The following is a 15,310-nucleotide window of genomic DNA, read 5'->3' on the forward strand; positions in this document are numbered from 1 at the left end:
CCCACAGGGCACAGCTCCCTGGGGACAAAACTGCTCCTGCCACAGCTCCACCTTCCCAGGCAGAGTCCATGTTAGAAGCCCCCTGCCCTATTTATCCCCACCAGGACGCCCAGGTGCTCCTCTGCTCTCCTCAGGCCTGTGGGACGCAAACAGGTGCACCTGGGGCACCATGGCTGAGGGCTGGCTGTGCTCTGGGGGCAGCTGCAACTGGTTGAAACTAGCTGGAACAGATTGGAACTGGCTGGAACTGGTTGGAACCGGCTGGAACTGGCTGGAACCAGCTGGAATAGTCTGGATGTGGCCAGAGCAGCCACAGTGCTGACCCCCCTCAGGCAGGCCCAGCAGCGTTCCCTCAGCAGCCCCCATGAGGGCCGCGGCTTAGGCCAAGCTGGGATCTCCCATCCCACCTTTAACATTCACGCTTTTATTTTTATTCCTTGCACTCATCTCAGCGAGTGGTACTGGGCAATTCCACACTGGGCACTACACAAGCCATTTTCCAAGGTGCCCACAGGAAGGCAGGAGGTTGCTTCTTCCTCCCTCTCTCCACACCAACAATGCAGCCCCTCAGCCTCATTTGACAGAAGCTGCTGGCAAACTGGTTAAAAACTGGTGTTATTAACACTTCCATCAACTTAGAGTGTTTCTCCAGCTCTCACTGGCCACCACCATGCTTAGAGGATGAAGAAACCATGGATGTTGATGTACCAAGCCCCAAGGGCAGGTGAGTGCCATCCATGATTTTCCAACATACGGTCTCACTCCATTTTTTACTCCAAAGATTCAATGCCCCTTTGATGCCTAACCAAACTAGCAATTAGTTGTCGAGGCGCGGCTGAAATGTCAAAATAAAACCAGTAGATTTAATCAGCATTTCCATGGTAGCTGAAATTATGCTGCTTAATGGCTGAAATGGGTTGCAATAAAAGTGAGTTGACTGTGTATCCCTGAAAATTGATTCCTGGAAGAACAGTCAAACACAATTGCTTCAGGAAAGAACATTAAAAAATATTAAACCATGGGTCTCTCAATTGCCTTAAAACATGGGCATAAAATCTAAATTTCTTTAGGAGTATACCAAATTTAGCCGTAGATTTAGCTGGAGAAAATAAATTTAGAAAGGGAGATTTTGTTTGGAATAAATCTTTGGAACAGCCTAGCTGATTGCCTTTTCATAAAGACTTCATCTTCTGGGGGAAAAACATGTTAAATAACTCTCCCTGGTGCTTTGGATATTTGAAGTTTTTTGGTGAAAGATCTCTTGTTTTCATTCTACAGCCACAGAAAATAGTGCTCTCTCACCAGGACAATGTATACAAAAAAGGTAAAAAAACTTGATTTGAAAATGGTGGGTTTGACCCATGAGGTCAAAACTGGAAACATCATTCTATATGTGACACTTAAATTGGACAAATATCTAAAAGTATCCAACAAATATTTTAAAGATAAAATTATTTGATAAACAAAATTTTTTGTTGATGTTACCATAGGCACCAATTTCACAACATCTCAAGAAGCATGTGCAGATCATGTTTACAACTTTTTTGAGGTGAAAAAAAGTTACTCATGTTCATTCTTAAGGATTTATTTGCAGTTGGACAATTAAGCTTTCTATGTCTCAATACATTGTGGTTTTATACAAGATATTTGGGAAAAAATGGGAATTGGTATTCTTTTTGCAGTTCTGCTTCTGGATAATAGCACAGAAAATACTTCCATCATGCAAATTAATCTTGTGGAGAAATGTGACAGACTGATGTTAACTATCTTGCTGTCAAATTTTAAAGCAGAATCTCATTTTTCTTTAACTTTTGTAAGTACCTAAATCTATCAATATCTTTTAAAAAGCAAAGTAAATGGGTAAAGAAACTTTATTAGCTTTACCTACATGTCTGTTTTATGTTGATAATGTCTGGGGTTCAAAAACTGAAGCTCTAGGAAAGGGTAACAATTTCATATTTTGTCATTGCACGATAAGAAAGGACAAGTGCAATAACAATGCAGCAGGTATGAGGATTTTCACAGTTAGCAGCCTGCCTGTCACACCCCTCATTATCTGGCATGCAGATGGCTTTTACAATATTTTTCCCAAGTATCCTGCAATACTGAAATGAATTCTATAAAATTATCTGCCATATGTTTATAAATACTATGTACATTGTGATTACACCTAGGCTGAAAGAGAGGGACATTTGCATATGGAAGCTGTCAGATATCTCACTAATGGGCAATATTATTTATACATGCACCTTACAATTAATTACAGATGAAGATTACTACTGGGAGAAGAATTAAAAACAGTTGGTTTAGCACAGTCTGACAGGCTTCATATAGATGCACTGAACTACCTAAACACAATTTGAAAAGTCAGGAAAGGTTGTGTGGATACCTAATTTTGCTGCTGCAAATACATAGCCAGCCACTTAGCTCTTTCATCCCAAATTAATGTTTTGGGCATAGGACAAACACTGTGACAGGTACTTTGAACCAAACATTGATATCAAAAGAGCAAAAATTAGATAAATATTCCAGCAAATGCCAAGTCTAAGGGCTGCAATGACAAGAACTTTAGGAAATACTGGAAATAGCTGCTCATTCAGAGAATTGTTCTTACAGGGGTGCTTAGTGAAAAATGTGTGTAGAGTGAGCTAAGAGATGCACCATTTCTAATTAACAAATTAACTGTAAAGTCATTGTAGTACTTAGCAGCTCCCAAATGCACGGGGCAGGAGCAATGAGAGGAAGGGAACAGGCTGATGGGCCAGCAAGAGCCAAGTGCACAGAGTGGTCTGAGAGGGAGGGAGCAGGGAGAGGCAGGGCAGGCAATTCTATCCCACCCCCTGCCTTGGCTGCCCCATCTGCCAGGTGATCTCCTCTGTAACTCACAGAATATCCTGCACTTGAATTACCTGGTTTTGCCTGGCATGGAGAGTGGCTGCCAACCTGGCCAAGCCTCAATACACCTGTTGTTTCTTTGCCTTTAAATATCATTGTTTGTCATTACTGCTGCAATAACTGCTGGCTCCCTCAGGAAATATGCATAGTTAAATCTGTAATTTTCCTAATCTGAAAACCTTCTTGCTCTTCTTTTGGGTAAATTTGCAAATCCAAGTTAGAAGTAGCAACCTGTTTACACTTATATTTTGTGTATTCTAAATGATTAAAAGGACTGTCCAAAACAGCAGTGGACGTTGGTCTCAGACCAAAAAAGAGGTCATCACCTTTTATTTTGCTGCTGCTTCATCCAGTGTTTAATTACCTTCAGCTAAGTACCCCTAAAACTGCTGAATATGAATTTGGTTTTATCTTTGGTTGTAGTTCTTCCCCTTCCTGCTAACTCACAGAATTTTCTACTGCAGACAACCTTTGTTTTGATCTCTGCTTAGATAACTATTTTGTATAAAGGGCCTTTTTTCCTTTCAATCCACACAAGATGATGGTGACTCTCCATGCAACCTCTTATTTTCTTTCACTGTCTGTGTTCTGTGGTAGCTGTTAGCTCTGCACTGAGAGATGTCCCAGAACGGAAGTGCTGAATTATAAATGCACATGTGGGCATTCAGAAAATGTACCCTATGAATCTCAGATAGCATTTAATTTGACATTATGGCCTATTCAGCATGCACAATATTCACATAACAATCACAGTCCACAGTCATGTTGTGCTAAGAATCATCCAATCACTTTCTTAGGCTCACTTGCAGAAAGGCTGCTTTTGCAGTCCAACACGTAAGCTTGAAAGTAAAATCATTGTGATGGAAATTTCTCAGTAATTATAAATCCTCTAGATTTATAATTTATATGTCATTTAAGAAACAAGACTCCTTTTGGTTGCTGCATGTGTCTAGTCATGGAATTATTGGAATTATTATAGTATGGAAATGCAAGTACAATGTAACCACCTTTCAGCAACAGATCAGTCCATGTTTTGAAAACTATTTCAGGGGAATTCCTGCCAGAGATGTGTGCACTGAAAGTCATTACAGCAACCACTGTTTATCAGTCTTTAAAAAACAAACAACAAAAAAGACCTTCCCAGACATTTTGTGGTCAGCACAAGAAGTTGGACATTCCAGGAGAAGCTATTCAAAGTTCTCAGTTACTCCCCCTACATGTGCTCTGCAGAAACTTCCATGACATTTCAGGTGAGAAAGGACACTGACTCTATTCCTGCTTCTAATAGATGGTTTGGACAAAGATTTTACAGCCTATATGTGCTAAAATGCATGGATACATGCTCTGTGCTTGTAAGGATAAAAAAAAAAAAAGCAGGTAGAACCCCCACTTACTTCATTAAAATATAGAACATCTCACTAATGCAGCATCACTTGTAGTTTTTTCTCTCTAATTCAGCAGCTACAGAAATTATCATGCCCTAAACTGACTCCTCTTAACATCAGACTCCTCACTGTGTGGAGTGATCTGACATTAAAATACGTTCATTGACTGGCTGCAGAGCTGAGACTCCAGCACTATTCCCCATGTATCTTTGTTTAGTGGCTCTGCACAACAGATGGAATTTTATGTCATGCAGCATTAGGCTACTGTTAAATTTTAATTTCAATTAATGGTCTTTATACTCTTTCTTTATGCACACCAGGGATACTTTAGGCATCCATTTCCCTTCTAATTAGCTTTTATTGCTGAATTCATTCTGAATCTCTGGAAGTCATTAGATTCTCTAGGATTCGCAGCTGAATTTACTTACTCTCTAATAAAATTAATTAGTCTCTCAAAAAAAGGAAAAAAAAGGCTGAATTGGGTCTACTTTTATGCATATAGGTAAATATTAAAAGTCTGAAGTGTCTACACATCCCTTTCTGCTAGAGTTTGCTTGTTAATGTTGACTTTTATCCTGGTTATTGACATCAGTGTTTCTCAGGTTGATGCTTTGCCTACTTCATTTAAAATGAGACCGGTTTCCAGGGCTCTGTCTCCTGGTTTATGGCACACTTGTACACCACACTGTGTCACAGAGCACAGTTTGTTTTGTGAGTTTCCCTAGAATATTGTGCTCACTGTAAAACTGAGCCTAAGGCACAGGTAATTTTCACAAGCACTGCTTGAGAAACTTAGATGATCTACTCTGAGAAATTGTAATAAGTATAAAAACTTGTATTGGTCTGTTGGAAAAAAGAGAAACAACCAAGGTAATGCAAGAAAGAATGGAGTCAATATCCCACCAGTGTGACTGCTTTCTGTATTTTTAACATTTGGACAGTTGTTTATAAAAAGTCTTGGCTAGCTCAGCGGCACAACAACATTAAGCTGTAATTTATCACTGTGCTATAACTCTGAAAATTGAATAATATACCTTCAGGGGAAAAGCAGTGAAAGATCTCTTATTGTATATATTACAATGGAATATTTATGACACTAGTTAGGAGTCTGTGACAGCTTTTGTGGTGACCTCCCATTTTGAGAAGCATAAATTTTATGTTGTTATTATATGGCCACAACATAAGTAATTAGCAAAATATTGCAATATTTATAAGACTCAGAATTGAATTTAGCACATAAATTTCCTTTATTTATGCTTTTTTATATCAACACACATACTGCATTACGTTTGGAACCTGATCATGAACCTGCTACAGCCATTTCTATCTGTTCAGGTGTGTAAATAAAAAGGTACATTTATACAAGAGACACTATGTGGGACATCTATATGGTTCTTACAGGCAAGTGCATCTCATGTAAATAATTCATTTTATTCAACTCCATCATTAGGAACACCTGGCTCCACGGAGGTGACACCCTCACAGACAAAAGACATTTCTGTAGCAGACAAGCAGCAAAAAGGTGTGAGAGTTTAGAGCCAAGGGTCCAAACACTGCTCTGAAACAAACATGCAACACAAAGTAAATACTGTCACTGGAAGCATAAGAGCTGTGGCAGAAAGGGCAGTGGTTATTTCCTTGTCCAGTTTGGCATTTCCATACTTAGGCTATCCTCACCAAACGAGCTCCAGATTTCCTGTTTAGTAGAAGAGAGAAAAATATTTTGACAAGAAAAGATACTTCAATTCTGAAGTTGAATTGCAGACTAGTTTAACATTTCCCTGGTTTGCTCCTGTTGTAATAGCTGATATTTTTCCATTCTGATTTTTTTTTTCCAATTCCACATACAACCCTATGAGCAATAATACTTGGCTTTATTTTAGTATATTCCACCTCAGCTCTTCCCCCTTTGCCAAGTGCATGCTCTTACAAAGCCCAAGCCTCTTCCATCTCTGCAGCAGGCACAAGTGGCATGAACAAAAGAACAGAGCTGGCTGGTGGGCTCATGAAAAAGTGCATAAAAGCAATGACAGCTCAAAAATGTACCAAGCAAGCAGAGACATCCAAGAGGAATGCTTTACACTGTGTCATAGTTCAGGTGGTCAAGGTAAATCTACAATCCACTACCGATCACGTTGTTGCTCCTTAGCTTGCAGGGAGAAAGGGACCATGGGAAACCTCTGGAGAGGGGTCAGTTGTTCACAGTGGCTCCAAAAAGGAAGGACATTGAATATTTTAGAGGATTTTTTCTCAATTGGATAAAGTTTCCATCAGATTAAAGGTACCTTGTTCAGGCATTGCCTCAGCAAGGTGGCATCAGTCTCACCCTCATAAACACAAAGTAAATAAATACTGGAAAAGACTGAAAAAAACCCTTCGAAATTCACTTGATCATAAACTTTTTTTTCTCATGTATAATAATGTAACTCAACATAAAAAGTGAGTAAAGTAGAAGCTTAGAGAATTAGGTCACTCAAGGAAATTAAAAGGCCAAATCTGCTTTGCCTTTGTGGAACAACTGGTAAAAACAAAGGCAAGAATTATTCCAAATGGTATTTTCTTAGGCTTCTTCATTATCATTTCCAGGCAGTGCTTTTTCACAAGATTAAACAAAAATAAGTAACTTTATTTATAGAAAATGTTTAAATATTCATGGTCATGAAGCATGGCACAACCTCATTTCATGTTATTCAGACTCATAAAATGTGAAATAAAATTATATTTTTCCCCAATTCAACCTTTTTTAAAAGGAAATGCTGACTAAAACAAAAGAATCATGCAAAACAGATGATCAGAATAAAAGAATGATCTGAAGTATGGATATTAACTGAAAAGCTTTCATTTCTACTCAAATGCTATTATGTGTTTTCATCTAGAGTTTTTGGGTTTGTGATATTTTTTGCATAAATAAGTTTAAACAATGAGTAATACAGATTTATCTATGAATTAGTTAGTCTGGAATTTTAAATAGTCTCAAGAATTCAAGCTGGTCAAAAATGAAGTAATAAAATCTAAGCCACCTGCTCCAATTAACATACCTAATTTCTTTCTGCTTTATGTGGCTATTTTTCCCCATGAGCCCATCCCACATGCAAAATTTGGAACACCAGTGTACTTCCTTGGGTTTACATTTTCAATATTATTTAGTTTTACAAATCTTCAATTTTCACTTAATCCTCATTCAAGTAAATTTATTTTTGAACTTGTAAAGATAATTTAGATTTACTGATTAGTCAAGTTTGGGTTGGATTTTTTTGTCTTTAAAAAAAAAAAGCTGATACACACCCTTGATGTATTTGCAATTTTTGCTTTAAAGCATTGAGTTAAGAGTTCCCTGAAGTTTTTGAGCATTTGTCTTTGAAGTATCCTGTGTGGCATCACTTCTCTTTGAAACATTCCAAGCTGTTTCTGCCAGCCTGGGCTCTGCAGCCACTTCACCACAGACAGCCAGGAGCTGTGCCTGCGAGTCCTTGCCACCCTTCCAAGGGTAGCTTATTTCTTTCTGCAGCTTTGGTTTGGGATTATTTTATTGTGTCACTGACTAACAGGCCCCCTTGGATTGTCATCCTTTATTGCCTATTCCTGACAGCTGCAAAAATACTGCCTTCCTTTTTTAATCATGAAATGAATTGTTGCAGGAATGTGGAATGCTACAGTTTCCTCCATATATCGTTCTTCAGTCAGAAAATTGTAATCTCAGATGCATTAGCACAATATACTAGGAAACAGCTGCATAATTTAACTTAATTGTTAAGCAATACCTCATTATAGCTTGACAGTAAATTCAGCAGTTCACATTTTTCGTGTGCCTCTCATCTTTTCGCTCACATCATGTTCTCTTTTTCATCTGCCTTTTTTCTCCCAAAGGTGCTGGAAAAGAACCATATTTGCAATAAAAATGAATTTAATCTTCTTTAAGAACCAGTTTAAATTCATGGTAGATGCTTAAGATTCAAATTGATAGGAAAGTAAGCCTTTCTCAATAACCCTGGAAAGTCTGATATCAGATACTCATCTATTTTTTTAAACAATAAAAACCTCCATCCAAAATCCAAGAGCAAGTAATAATTTTGTTTTGAAATACATCTTAACTTCTAAAGGCCTATGATAGCAATAAATATTGTTCAGCAGAGTAGAGGTGGAGAGCTTCAAAAAGAATACAATTCAATGCCAGTGCTGAGTACCTAATATACAACTTGTTTTTACATACTACAAGACGCGAAACTATTTGCATTCCCCACTAGTTCATCTAAGAAATGTAATTTATGGTACGAAATTGATAGTGTTGACCAACATTGCCCTATTTCTTCTCCAGATATTCAGTAAATCTAGTTTCTTTTTCTTTCTTTCTCTCTCTCTCTCACCCTTTCCTTTCTTCTTTCCTTTCCTCCTGAGCCAGTTAATTTTAAACCTTCTTTTCCAAGGTTTTTTTTTAATTTAGTACTTTCTGAGTCAATTTGGACTTATTTGTTCAAATTACATTTGAGTTCAATGGCCAGACTTGGCAATTTGCATAGTTTATCCACATTATATGTCCATGTGCTGATTCCCAACTCCCATGCAAGTTATTAATTTACTGGAATACCTAGGTTAACAAAGGAAAAAATTCCATTCAGTTTCTATATTAGATATATTTTATGTTTTAAGTAACTGCTCCAAACACACATGAGTTTTATTGCTGCCATTGTCTAACCACATGATCTAAAATATTTCTATTTATACTGCATAATTAAATGACAACTGGAGCTGCCAGTAACTGACAAGTGTGTTCCCAGTCCTGCTGCTGGTTTCTGCCTCTTTGGCCCAGCAGCTTTCCTATGTTCTGGATATGAACTGATACTGCCTATCTCAATGAGTGACAGAGCTTATTCTGTTTTTAGTGGTTGTACATCCCCTTCCTATGTTCCTATCCAGTACAATGTGGGAGAAGGAACAAGTTTCACAATCACAAAGGTGACACTGATCCTCTCACCTCCTGGAACAGATTGTCTGCCCTCTCCAATGCTGAAAACAAAGGACACAGCATCTTCATTTGTAAGTCTACTTCCAGCCATGTAAAAAGCAGACAGAACTCATTTTGAGTAAGGTCAGAACAGTAAACATTAAGAACAACCACTCACATTCCCTGCTGTAAATTAGGACTATTATAGAGAAACACTCAAGAGAGAGTAGGAAAACTTCAGTGACCTTTCTTCCTGCCAGTTCTATGTACTATGAGCAATCAGTAATTAAAGGTGTTCTATATCTGGAGTCAAACATTAAAAAAAATTAAATCTTAAGCCTTTGTGGGAGGGTTTTGAGGTTTTTTTTCTTTATTATTTGGTTTTGTTCCCTTTTTTGTTCACAGAAATTCGAATAAAATCACTTAGATACAAGAAACAGTAACACCAGGAATCTGAAAGTGTTTAGTCAGACCATGTAATTACTGGTACCAATCAATCATCCTTGTAGCTTCTGATCTGTGTAATTCCCTACCCACTAACGTTCAACTAGTTTCTAATAATCCTTTCATTAATAAAAAAAATAAAGAAAGGGGTTTTGCATATTTATAACCCTTTCACAATTAAATGTTGGGTTTCATGGTTTTTTTACTATTACTGCACATCTTAATACAGCCTGACTTAATTAGATCAATTGAAGAAGTTCACAGTGTTGTAGACTGGTTTTCCTGCTAAGCAATATCTCCTGATTTCACTGCTATCTATCCAGCTTGTTTCCCATATTGTGGATTAATACACAATCCTTACTCTTTCTCCCTCATGAGGAAACAAAAAGGTCCTGATTGCTACACCTGCACATTTTATAAACAGGATGTGGAAGTTCAGAATCTGGCAAAACATGGTGAAAATACCTAGCTGTGCATTAGTATGCAATTATACAATGAAATTTGCCTGTAGTTAGACTAAAGGGGATGACTAATTGTCTTCCTAACATGGTCATCTAATTAGAGTAAGCAGAATTCCAGTCATTATATTGAGTTCTTAGCAGAGCCAGTTTTTGTTGAGAATTAAGAAAAACAGTAGAGAAACAGGCTTACCAGTGTTTCCATAAGGGAAGGAATATTTCACTTCCAAATTAGGCAAGGGAAAGGAAAAGATCATCACAAATATGTGGTGATATTTAAGTGTATGGTTTATACCAACACTATTTCCTTGCTACATCAAAAAAAAGCACTGTTTTATTTAGAACAGGTATTAAAATAAGTGCAAACCTGGGAGAAGTGAACACCTGCTATGAAATATGCTACATTGCTAAGATACAAAAAAAAAAAAAAAAACCTACACTGCCTGATTTTAAAGTGTCCACAGCTATAGAATGAATGTTTCCAATGTAGATTGAACCTGTGTGTTACAAAGAGCAGCTGGCCTCAGTGGTAGGAAGTAAGGAAAGTGCTCCCTGTGGCAGAAGCAGTTTTTTGCCCTCTGCTTCCAACCTGTTGAAACACACACCATGGATGTAGGGATTTCCTCCAAGTGCAGGGTTATATACTGCATATTCTATCATTCCATTTTATACATATATCCTAATCACAAACACCTCACATATTTAATGTATTGTGGAGACTTTGATCATGTCATGGACAATTTTTGTTTGTCTGTTCCAAGCAGCAAGATATTTTTGACCAAGTCAGAACCCCATTAAGAGTATTTCTCAGTGTGGTTCAGTATGTCTGAACATTATCTAATAAATCTGACTATGAGTTCACTGTTCCCAGTTAAAATTCAAGAGTAGCTTAAATGAAGACATCACACATGTTTAACCTGGAAATAAATCAGGTCTGCTGATGAAAAGATCAGAAAAGGACAATAACTTAGCAAATTGAAAAATGCTGAAGAGTGACAGCTATTTGTTCTTTAAACCAAATCCCCCTGGAAAAGTTTGTCAATCTACTGTTGTAAGAATATTTACAAAGAGTTCTAATAAAATCTGTGGGTTTGTTTACAACTGAGAAAAAAAATTTAGTCCTTCTATGGTCAGTGGAGCAGCTATGAAAACAACATAAAACAAAGAATAAATCCAAAATGCAAAACCTAAAAACAATTACCCAAACAAGTGTAACTTGCCTAACGTGCTAAGGTAAACAATAATTTATTAGCATATTTTGCAGTTCCCTGATAGCCAACATACTTATCCACAAGGACCTGAGTCTCTGTTCTGCATGAATTAACCTTCATTGTTATCTCTCAGAGTTTTTGAATGGCAAACACTGTAACAATGATTGAGATTAAAATGTTAGCCTGAAGTCAGATACCTGATACAATGGATGAATCTCTAATTCACTTTTAAATTGCTTAAATAATGTTACATTCAAAATTTTCTGCATGAATGAACATTAACTCAGCTAAGAAAGAAATGTTGCCATGTTTAATTCAATAGTTTTAAAGATTTAGTTATTAAAAGATTCTAGTTTAGCATTTCCTTTGGTATTCTGTTCATTGCAATTCGTTTTAAGATGCATCAATAGGCCATGAGAAAGAGATTAAACAAAGCTGTAAAAACGCTGCCCAATCTGAATATTTGGTTTTATGACATAGCTTTTTACACAGACAACTATGACAAAAATAAATGACACCATTTGATAGCAGATTAACAAAATCATGGCCTCCATTTCTACAGCAGTTCACTGATGAGTTGGTAACATCTAACAAAGCTTCTTGAGCCTAGAGGGTTTAATTGTCTTTGGCATTTAGACAGATGTTGTTCCTTGAAAACCTCTAGAAGGTTGACCTTTGATAAGAAAGTGCTGATCAAAACTCTTCTAATCCACAGTCTGAAAGTCTCAGTTCTGATCAGTGATTCTTAAAAATTCATTTATTTTGAAACTAGAGAATTTCTAAAATGCCTTAAAGTTCTTAAAATATTCTAAGTTTAATGAACTGTCAAGTAAGTGGTTCAATGAAATAAAATAAATTAGCATTAATCTGATTTGACAGGATATTTATTAAGGGAAAAATATAGGAAAACCCACACTATGGGTAGAAACTTACCACTGTTGCCACAGAACTTTTAGTTTTATTTCTCAGACAAATTCTTAAAAGTAAAGTGTTCGTGTTCTGAAAGAGATTGTACAATTGGTAGCAATAGATCCTTCACTATAAATCAGGGAACCCTACACTTTTATTTCTTCTGTCATTCCATAATCTTCACATTCATTAGAACAGGTAACAGAGCAGCTCTCCCCGTCCCTGCTGCAGCCTCAGAAGTCTCAAAGGGGGTCCAGCAGCAATGCAAACTGAGTGGGGTGTTAGGTAATGGGCTATCCCAAAATGGTTTGGGTAGGAAGGAGGAAAAGATTTCCAATAAAGTTCAAAAATTACTTCCTCAGGTTCAAATTAAGATGTATGATTTTAATAATTCATGTATCCTTGCTGCTCTGCCAGTCTGGATTCAGTATCACAGCACTCTCAGGACAGCTCTCAGCTGAGCTTTAGGAATCTTCTACCAAACACAGCTTTTGAAGTTGGGAAATTATAAAGAGCATTTGGCAAGAAGGCTGCCACAGGCCAGGTCCCAGATCTGCTTTTGTCCCAGACACCTTTTTGGCAAAAAGCAATACATTTATCCACCAGCACCAGGAAATTACCATTTGAACAGAGCATTTCAGGCCATTCAGAGCACTAGGTCATTTACCTTCTGGACAGAGCTTTTTTGAGCGCCACCTGTTAAAAGAACACTTCCATTTGGTGTTAGCTGGCGCTCAGCATCCATTGTTCTTACCTAATTCTCATAATTTTTTTTTGACCATGACACAAGAAGCAGTTTGTGAGGGGACAAAGATTCATTGAGGCCTTCAGCTCACAGGTGTTTCCCCTGGCTGCTTCCAATTGCTGTCTGTCTACTGGGTCACACTGATACCACAATCGCTCTGTTGCTGAGCATCCAGCTCTAAGGCAGCTTTTGTGTTAGATTTACCCAGATAAGCCACAATAAGATAGAAAACCCCAAGACATACAGCTTTTCTGTAGGTAATCATCCACACAGACATCCAGAGTTTGCCTGAGGAATGGCAGCAGTTTGTGCACCAGGGTGTGTGTTTGTCTTGCAGCCTGAGGTGAGAAGTTAAGGAAAAGTATCCTAAATACTCAATGCAGTATTTTCCCACTCTCAGGTTGTCCTACACACTGTCACAAAGCTGACTCTGAAACAGCATTGGGAATGTCTGTGTCAATGCTTGTGTGCCCACAATTCAATCCTGTAACCTCAAGAACATCATCACCATTTATCTTCTTCCTGGAGTGCTCAGCAAGCTCAAAATGTATCTATTTGATATTTAACTTGGCCATAGATTCATGTTCACATGGAAATGTCTTTATATATACCTCCCTGTAAATGAAGCATCTGCCCCCACTTTTTGAAAAAGGCTTTTTGGTGCAGGCATAGTGTGAAGCAGGCACACCTTAAAGACATGAGCAGAGCTTCATTACACCACATTAACAAATGTGCTCATTCCACCATGAGAATAAATGTACTCATTCCATGTTAACTGGGACTTTTTTACCCCACTGTGGAGTGTGGAGGCATATTCACAGTTCCAAGCAGGCTGCCTTGCTCAGTGTTCACAGGCCAGTGCACAGCCTGCTGCCGTTTAGCAGTGACACTGCTGAACAGCAGTAGGGACTCTCTGAGGAGAAATGAACAGGCAACCCTGAACTCAGGAAGATGCATTAAATGGGCTTTCATCAAAACTTTGGAATATTCCAGCTGACAGAGACAGCAATCCTCAATTTCCACTTTCCTAATTGCAAAGCCAAATTAAGGAAATGTAGTGTCTTGAAAAACAAGGGGGAAAAAAACGAAGGTGTTCCTCAGTATCTACTGTACTTCCTCTCACCTTTGAGTAAATGCAGTTTGTTAGTACACAGTCACTCATCACACACACAGAACATGATCTAGAAGGAAGATCTGGATCTCCCTGGAATAATTGTTGTTGCTGCTGTATCTTGCTGCATTATTTCGTGTTACACACCTCCCTACATGGTATGCCACAGGCAGGAACAGCATCTCTGCTGTCCTGGATAGGAGGCAGTGAGAAAAGCTGCCTCACCTGCTGGGCGTGTCCTGGGGTGATGGAGCTAGGCTGCAAGAAAAAATTAATCTCAAAGATATTGTCTCAAAAATATTCTAGGAATAACACACAAAACTTTACTTGGTGCTTAACTTGGCTACTTTTTTTTTCTTTCTTTTTTTTTTTTTTTTGTTTATTTGTTGTTGTTTTTTTTTTTTTTTAATGTAAGTTAAGCCTAGGAAAATGGTTTTAAATAATGCAAGGACAACCTTGATAAGTACTGTACTGAATATTTTAATTAACACTGATTTTATGACTGGACAAGGAGAATTAAGAAATTTTTTTATTAGCATCTTTCTGTAATACAGCAATTTAGCTGAGAGAAAGCACAGTGCAGATGCATTATGTTAAGACCCTATGAAGTATCTGTCAGACCTCAGGAAACAATAACTGCATTAAAAATATTAATGCTCTAAAAGTTAAAAAAGCAAACCTCAAATTGTTTACTGACCTGAAACATTGAGGAAAATTAACCAGCAGAAGCAAAATCAGCTTGTTGTACCATTTACATAATTCACCCAGCTGAGCTGAAGGCTTCTAAGTTATAAATAAAATAAAAGCATATGCTGGATACTTAGCCTGGTTTCCTAAATGGATCATCCACATAGTTTGCAGGTTCAATTTGTATGCTGGTGCACACTCACGCCAAGACCCTGTATAATCTCAGGTCATGGAAGTGTATTCTTGGCTGTAATTTTTGTATTACTTGCTTGAAAAGTTGTGAGTGACAAAGGGTAGGGGAAAAGAAGGCATGAAGAAAAAATACTTGCATCAGACAAGACAGTCTTGAAAATGCCCTCTTCTGTGCCTAAACCAGTGCTGAGAGAACCCAGAGAAGGCAAAGAAAATCCCAATTTTCTCTATGTGTGGGGAAGCACATTAAGCCAAAGGAGAAGATCTTCAAGTAAGGCATTGAAAATGATGCATTTTGTTGCATCAAATGTTACTGAGAACATGGACAAAG

The 15,310-nt window shown here is 37.7% G+C and overlaps 1 long non-coding RNA gene across 1 annotated transcript in view; it reads right to left on the bottom strand.

Annotated features, from left to right (window-relative positions):
* Window positions 1-5,535: 5,535 nt before the first annotated feature.
* LOC139593542 (uncharacterized) overlaps window positions 5,536-15,310 on the bottom strand; it is a 55,262-nt gene continuing 45,487 nt past the window's right edge. The window contains exons 2-3 of the long non-coding RNA XR_011680337.1: window positions 8,042-8,150; window positions 5,536-5,976 (exon numbers count right to left, since the gene is read on the bottom strand). This is a non-coding gene — a long non-coding RNA (uncharacterized lncRNA). The remainder of the gene's footprint in view (window positions 5,977-8,041; window positions 8,151-15,310) is intronic.

The sequence above is a fragment of the Agelaius tricolor genome, unplaced genomic scaffold (assembly GCF_023055355.1).
Source record: "Agelaius tricolor isolate 1412-34295 unplaced genomic scaffold, bAgeTri1.0.p SCAF_10, whole genome shotgun sequence".
Lineage (NCBI taxonomy): Eukaryota > Metazoa > Chordata > Aves > Passeriformes > Icteridae > Agelaius > Agelaius tricolor.